At 37.7% G+C, this 7,589-nt stretch overlaps 1 pseudogene; it reads right to left on the bottom strand.

The window, feature by feature from the left end:
• Window positions 1-3,444: 3,444 nt before the first annotated feature.
• On the bottom strand, window positions 3,445-6,558 carry LOC138169878 (charged multivesicular body protein 2b-like; annotated as a pseudogene).
• Window positions 6,559-7,589: the final 1,031 nt, after the last annotated feature.

Below are 7,589 nucleotides of genomic sequence, written 5' to 3'. Positions count from 1 at the left end.
TATTTGTAATCTCTATAGGCATTGTGAATATGGCATTGCTGATACATGCCTCCACTCCTAATGTAACTTCATTGAAGGCAGGGACAGTTTTTTTTCTTTGACTTCTCAGAACTTAGCACAGTGCATTACACATAGCAATCAATCAGTTGATAAACATTTATTAAGCCCCTACTATGTTCTAGGCATTTTGCTCAAATACAAAAAATGTCCTGCTTTCTAGGAGCTTCTGGTCTCATCGGGGAAACAATACACAAAAAGAAGCTGAAAATGGGAGGGTGGAAGGAAACTACTTGGTACACAAGGGACATGATAGAAAAGTCCAAAGGGGGTATGGTGTGTAGTAAATGAAGAGATGCTTGGATAAGGTGTTCTTAAATTGAGGTTCTGGGAAGAGTTCTCCACTCTGTCCTCCAATCAGAGGGAATTGAAGAGCAGAGGGTATATAGAGGTCTTAGTAACCAAGGCTGATGTGATCTTATAAGATGTAAAGGGTCTTGGGGGGAATGATGGAGAAGTCCAAAAGAATACAGCTAGATGGGAAATGAAGAACAGGTGTCCTGTAAATGTTGAATTGAATTGAATCCACATTAGAATTCAGGGAGAATATGTTTCTTTGAAGAATTGCCTAAACTTGGCCTTGATTTTTGACTTTCTGTTGGAAAGCTCTATTTTATTTTATTTTAGGACCAGGTATGGAAAAGAGACGTTCTAAATTTCTGAATTTTTAGAGGGAATCTGTTGGAATTTCCTGAGAAGCTTCCAACTTTTAGGTAAAAGGAGACTGTAGGAGAGTTAAGTAGATTCTTCTGGGCATCAGAATGGGTAGGGGCAAAGAAGAGAATGGGAGAAATATAAACTGTAACTGGTCCACTAATCCCTGTGGAAGCCTAGAATATGAAGTTCTTGGAATCCCATGTGCACTGTTACATGCCAGCCAAAGGAGAAATACACTGCTTATCCATCTAAACTTTCCTATGGACATTTCAATAGGCCTGTTGAGGAGAGAGATGGCTGTGAGTATTCTATTTTTCTCTAAGAAACTAAAATTGATGCATGCTACCCTTATCAAGAGGGACAATTTCTAACTTGGATCTCTCCCATCAGAATGGGAGCCCTTTAAGGGTAGTCACTATTTTGTCTTTCTTTGTGTCCCCAGTGCTTATCATAGTTTCTGACACATGAAAAAAATGCTTTCTTATTGATTGACTGATTGGTTTATGCACAGAGGAAGAATCTTGGGAGTCTTCATTAATTTTCTTGGGAAGAACACACCTCAAAAATGACAAGAAGGGTTTCTTTTTTTAAGTTAAATTTTATGTTTATTTTTAGTTTACATCATTCATTTCCAGAAGATTTTGAGTTACAAATTTTCTCCCCACTACCCACCACCCCAAAACAGCAATCCCACTGTATAGCCCCTCCCCCAATCTGCTCCCCATCCCCCCTCCGACTTTCCAGTAGGGCAAGATGGAGGGCACACATAACATTCTAAATCCTTTCTCCCAGTGCCTGTATATCTTATTTCCCAGTTGCATGTAAAAAAAAATAATATATTTATTTTTTAAACATTTGATTTTAAAACTTTGAATTCTAGATTCTTTCCCTTCCTCCCTTGTCACTCACCCTTACTAGGAAGATAGGCAATTCAATATAGGTTGCACACGTGTAGCTATACAAAACATTTCCATAGTAGATATATTGTGAAAGACTGCCTATATTTCCCTCCATCTTATCCTGCCCCCCACTTGTTCTATTCTCTACTTTGATCCTTTTCCTTTTCAAAAGTGTGTGCTTCTAACACCCCCCTCCAACCTGCCCTCCCCTTCATCATCTCCCCTCTCATCCCCTTCCCCCTTACTCTCCTGTAGGGCTAGATACCCTATTTAGTGTACATGTCATTCCCTCCCTGAGCCAAATTCATTGAGAGTAACGTTCCCTTTTGCCTTCTTGTTCTTCCTCTCCATTGTAACAGTTTTCCCTTGCCTCATCTATATGAGATAATTTACCCCATTCTGTCTCTCCCCTTCTCCTCTCATTATATTCCCCTCTCACCTCTCAATTTCACCTTTTAAGTATCATCCTTTCCTATTCAACTGGTCCTGTGCCCTTTGTCTATGTATACCTGTGCACATATATACACACACTCACCTATGTATTCACCCTCCTATATAGACATATACTGAGAAAAGTTTCATAAGTTATAATGATCATTTTTCCATGTAGGAATGTAAATAGCTCAACTTTGATAAGTTCCTTGTGATTTCTTTTCCCTGTTTACCTTCTCATGCTTCTCTTGCTTCTTGTATCTGAATGTCAAATTTTCTATTCAACTCCAGTTTTTTCACCAAGAATGCTTGAAAGTCCTCTATTTCATTGAAAGATCGTATTTTCCCCTGAAACATGATACCCAGTTTTGCTGGGTAGTTGATTCTTGGTTTTAAGCCCAGCTCCTTTGACCTCCAGAATATCATATTCCAAGCCCTTCAATCCCTCAAAGTAGAAGCTGCCAAGTCCTGTGTTATCCTGATTGTGTTTCCATAATATTAAAATTGTTTCTTCTTGGCTGCTTGTAATATTTTCCCCTTGATATGGGTACTCTGGAACCTGGCTATAATATTCCTAGAAATTTTCTTTTTGGGATTTTTTTCAGGAGGTGATCAGTGGATTCTTTCAACCTCTGTTTTGCCCTCTGGTTCCAAAACATCAGGGAAATTTTCCTTGAGAATTTCTTGAAGGATGATTTCCAGGTTCTTTTTTTGATCATGGCTTTCACATAGTCCAATAATTTTTATTTTTTAATTTTTTATTATTTTTCCAGGAATAAAACCTTTGTTGGACTTTTAAAAACAAAATAATTTATAAAAAACTGAAGAGTCCCCAAAAATAAATGAAAAAGAAGTAAACACAGTAGCAGTATTATTTACACTCAAGAGCACCAAAGAGTTCCAGGTTTTTTTTTGTTTGTTTTGTTTTTGTTTTTGGTAATCCAGTAATCTCTAGATAGGCTTTTAATGTTCAGAGAAGCTATGTGAACTAAAGAATTCTCATTATCAGATTCTGAATCAAAGTGCAATTTTTTTTATTATATAGATGTAGAGTTCAGTTTCCACATGAGTCCTCATGGGGTATTTTCCCCCCTTTTTTTGGTTTTGTTCAGGGTTTAATTCATCATCATCATAGTAAACAACTCCCACCATCCTCAATTTTCCAGATGACTTAACTCTGGTGTCTTCTAGTCTATAGTGGCATATTTTTAGGGAAAAAAGTATTAAATATATTTTCTACCATGAAGTTATTTTAAAGAATGACACTAAATGAAAACAAGGATTTAGAATGTATTTTTGTTCCATTTTTCCAATATATACACATGAAATACTGCAGCATCTCTACCTTAAAAATACAGCATAGAATATTAATATGCTTTTTTAGGCAAACTTCAATTAGTTTTGCTTTAAAATCACAATGTTTAACATTATCCTCTTCGTAGTAGTGCTTAACATGGGACACAATGGCATCTGGAAAGTAGCTTCAGTCTAAGGATGAATTCAGCTCATAAGAATGTGGAAGGAAAAGTAGGATTCATATAGAGAAAGACACAATAGTTGTTTCAAGGATCAATAAATTGTTACATTATTTTCATAATAAAAATAATCAGTGCCCTTCCCTGCTAATTTTTAAAAATTTTATAACTGGAAGAGATCTTTTGCAGACCATCTTGTACAGACCCTCTTATTTTATAGCTTGAAGAAACTGAGGTTGTCAGAGGCCAGGTAACTTTTCCAAAGCCACAACACTGGCTTGAGTTAGGTCTGGAACTCAGGTCTCCTGAGTACCAGTTCTGTTCACTAACTGGTTAAGTAAAATGACAGGTCCCAGATAAGAAACTTGGAAAATTCTCAATCTAGGTCTCAATTTAAGTTTTAAATGGATAATTCAAGTTTCTCACTAATAATTTAAAAAATCTGCACAATATTTCTGTGCTGCAAGTATTTAAGGCAGGTGCCAAGAATGTTTTAAAAAGTTATGAACTTTACATATTGAAAGAGGGCTTTCCTTTCAAACCATTTTAAATAAAATTTGATACTTACAGTTCTTGTGCCCATGGTTCAAAATCAGTTTGAAAATACAAGTAGCAGAAACAGGTCTCCTGTCATTTGAATCTTCTGCAATTTGTGTTGGTGCTTAGTGCCATTTCTCTACATGGGGGGAAAAATTTAGAATATAAGTGTGATCTGGCACTAACCTAACAGAATCTTAGAATGGTGTATCATGCAGGAAGGAGGTTTAAACATAATCATTTCAAAGTATTTGGCAATTAAGATTCAAATTGTTTTCTCTTTTTGTAAATCATTCTTTGGCAAAAAGATTTAAAACAAGGTGTGGCCTGAAACTTCACTGACTGTCTTTTTTGCAAAATAAATAAGTTTTGTGAAAGGAATCTACAGTGCCAGTTTTATACTGATTGTAAATCATTAATATATATCATAAATAAATTTCAGTTAATCTACTCCCAAAGCTTTAAGTTGCCATTCAATCTCTTCATCAGAGATTGTAGATGCTTTTGATGTAGATGCAGAAGGTAAGCCTCAGGCCACTGATGGTGCTTTGGCCATCTTTCCAGAGATATCAATTCCAATTTCATCAAGCACCTGGTTCACAATATCCTGACTTTCTTTTTCATCATCAGATCCATCAAAAAATGTCATCCCGTGTATCATTGATCATTTCTTTGGTCACTTCCATTTTCATGTTTTCCTTCTGGAAATTCTACATTGTTTGTAATGTCTTTTTGGATCCATCTTCTCATTAACTGCCTGCATTGTTTTTGCAGTAGTTGACATGGCTCCAGCCATCTTCATCTGGGAGTTCATTACTTTGGTTTGTGTAGACATAGAAGTGACTTTTGAACTTACAGCAAAAGTTCTAGTTTTCTGTTTCCTCAGTTGCACAAGCTGTTTAGCTAAAACCCTGCAGGCTTCTTTGTTACCAATCTTGGCCATTTTCTTAATTTCTAATTCTTATTTTCCAGTCTCAAAGGACAGCACTCCCTCTCCAAGAAGAACAATCTAGACAAACTAACCTTAGTTTCTCACACAAAATACTCTTATCTCCTTTCTCCATGCCTTTCCACTGGCTGTCTCCCTGGCCCAAGCCCTCTTTATCTCCACCTCATACTTTCTTCAAGTATCACCCACCAATAATTTTTAAATTATCTCTCCTGAATCTATTTTCTAGGTCAGTGGTTTTTCCAATGAGATACTTCACATTGTCTTCTATTTTTTCATTTGTTTGGGTCTGTTTAATAGTATCTTGATTTCTCATAAAGTCACTAGCTTCCATTTGCTCCAATCTAATTCTGAAGGAATTATTCTCTTCATTGAGCTTTTGAGATTCTTTTTCCATCAGGGAAATTTGGCTTTTTAAGACATTCTTCTCCTCATTGGCTTTTGGAGCCTCTTTTGCTATTTGAGTTAGTCTATTTTTTAAGGTGTTATTTTCCCGTTAGGTTGTTGACTCTCACTTCATGATTTTCTTGCATCATTCTCATTTCTCTTCCCAATTTTTCCTCCACTTCTCTTATTTGGTTTTCAAAATCCTTATGGCCTGTAACCAATTCATATTTTTCTTGGAAGCTTTTGGCACAGGATTTCTGACTTCATTGTCTTCCTCCTGTTCCATACTTTGATCCTTTTTGTCCCCAAAATAGGAATCTAAAGTTAGATTACTGTGCTTGCTTTGCTTCCTTTGCTTGCTCATGTTGCCACTTAATTACTTGACTTTTGAGCTCTTTGCCACAGTAATACTCTGCTTCCGGAGAGGAGAACTCTGTCCCAAATCACTGGGGTTTTCTCAGCTGCTGGAGCTATTATTTGGGTGCCCTCTCTGAAGCCTCCACAGGCTCTGACACCTGGTCACACACCCCAGGACCTCCCCCCCTAAACAGCTATCCAGATCCAAGCAGCTTAAAGTAAGAGCAATTACCCCTCATAATGGTTGCTTGGTCCCCCTACAATATGCAGGCCAAGAACTCTGAAGCAGTCATACCATGCCTCAGCAGGTTTTCCCACTGGGGCAGAGGCTGGACCACACTCCTGGACTCCCTGTTCCCAAAGTCTACACTGACCTCTAGCTTTGTCTTTGGCATTTATGGATTGATAATTCTGGAAACCACCACAGCTGCTGGTGATCTACTCTCTCAATGTCCCTCTAGCTGTGGCTGGTAAGGCCACCCTGAGGCTAAAACCTTGGACTCAAGCAGGGCTGGGCTCTGCTCCCAGTGGCCTGTGATGAACCCTTCCTGTCCAACTGCCAGGTTGTCTTCAGGAGATTTGTTTCTCTCTGTCACTTTGTGGGTTCTCTAGCTCTAAAGTTTATTTAGAGTAATTTTTAATAGTTATTTGAGGTGGTTATGTGAGGAGCACAGGGAGTTTTCCTGATTCTATTCTGCCATCTTGGCTCCACCAAGAAGGGTTTCTTATACACATTCTAGTTAAGGATGTGCCATGACACATTTAGAGAAATTGTTCTTTTACCAATCTCATCCTCTTCCCAAACCATTGTTATCTTTATTGAATTTAGCATGAACTTAGGCCCATGTTGCTTCCAAGTACTTCACAATCATTAACTAATTCATTACATAAAAAAAATTTAAGCTCATTTTTGGCAGCCCAGTTGTTCTATCTCAACAACAGTCAAGTACGGAGCAATCCACAAAGTCAAAAGACAGACTTTAATAGTTGGAAGAGTGCATTATTCAATATTTCCAAGAGGAAGTCTCTGGTGATTAGCAACCAATAGTTTTGCCAGATCCAACCCACTTCAACTGCTTGCCAATTTTGAGTTTGTGTCTTTTCTCTGGGGATCTTCTTACTATACCTTTTCCTTTATGATCCGGCGCTGAAGGAAGAAGCAGTTTGCTTAGTGGAAAGAGGACAGGATTGGCAATCAGGGGTCCTGGATTTTCTCCTAACAAGCAGTGTGAACTGGGAAGCAAGTTACAATCTCTCTCTGTCTCTCTCTCTGTCTCTCTCTCTGTCTCTGTCTCTCTCTCTGTCTCTGTCTCTGTCTCTCTCTCTCTCTCTGTCTCTGTCTCTCTCTGTCTGTCTCTCTCTCTGTCTCTCTGTCTGTCTGTCTGTCTGTCTCTCTCTCTCTCTCTTTCTCTCTCTCTCTCCTTACTTCTGTGGGACTCAGTGATTTCTAAGGTTCTTTTCAACTTAGAAATTCTATGATTTGAGGAGGAAAAGAAAATATTTCCATGTCCCTTAGATCTGCTTCTTAGGCTATGAATACTTTCTCAGAGATCTGTTCTGTTTACCTAATGAAGAGAGGTACACATATAGTCCTAGCAACTTCTGCATTTTGGAGGGGCCTTTTGGTGACTAAACACTGTTTATTTCATTGAAATATTTGTGTGGGTCCTCCACATGTAAAATTTTCTTAGATATTAAGGATTTTTTTTTTTGCAGACCCACTAACCTTAATTTATTCAATGAATTTTTATTAAGGGTTAATAATGAGCTTTTCCATTTTATGACACATTTGGGTCACTAATAGACTTCTTATTTTTGTCATCACTTTTAAACTTCCCA

This window comes from Petaurus breviceps, unplaced genomic scaffold (genome assembly GCF_028583685.1).
Source record: "Petaurus breviceps papuanus isolate PSGF00001 unplaced genomic scaffold, PetGlider_PUasm1.0 38, whole genome shotgun sequence".
In the NCBI taxonomy this organism is placed as follows: Eukaryota; Metazoa; Chordata; class Mammalia; order Diprotodontia; family Petauridae; genus Petaurus; species Petaurus breviceps.
The sequence above is the reverse complement of the archived record's forward strand: the minus strand, read 5'-3'. Positions and strand labels throughout refer to the sequence as shown.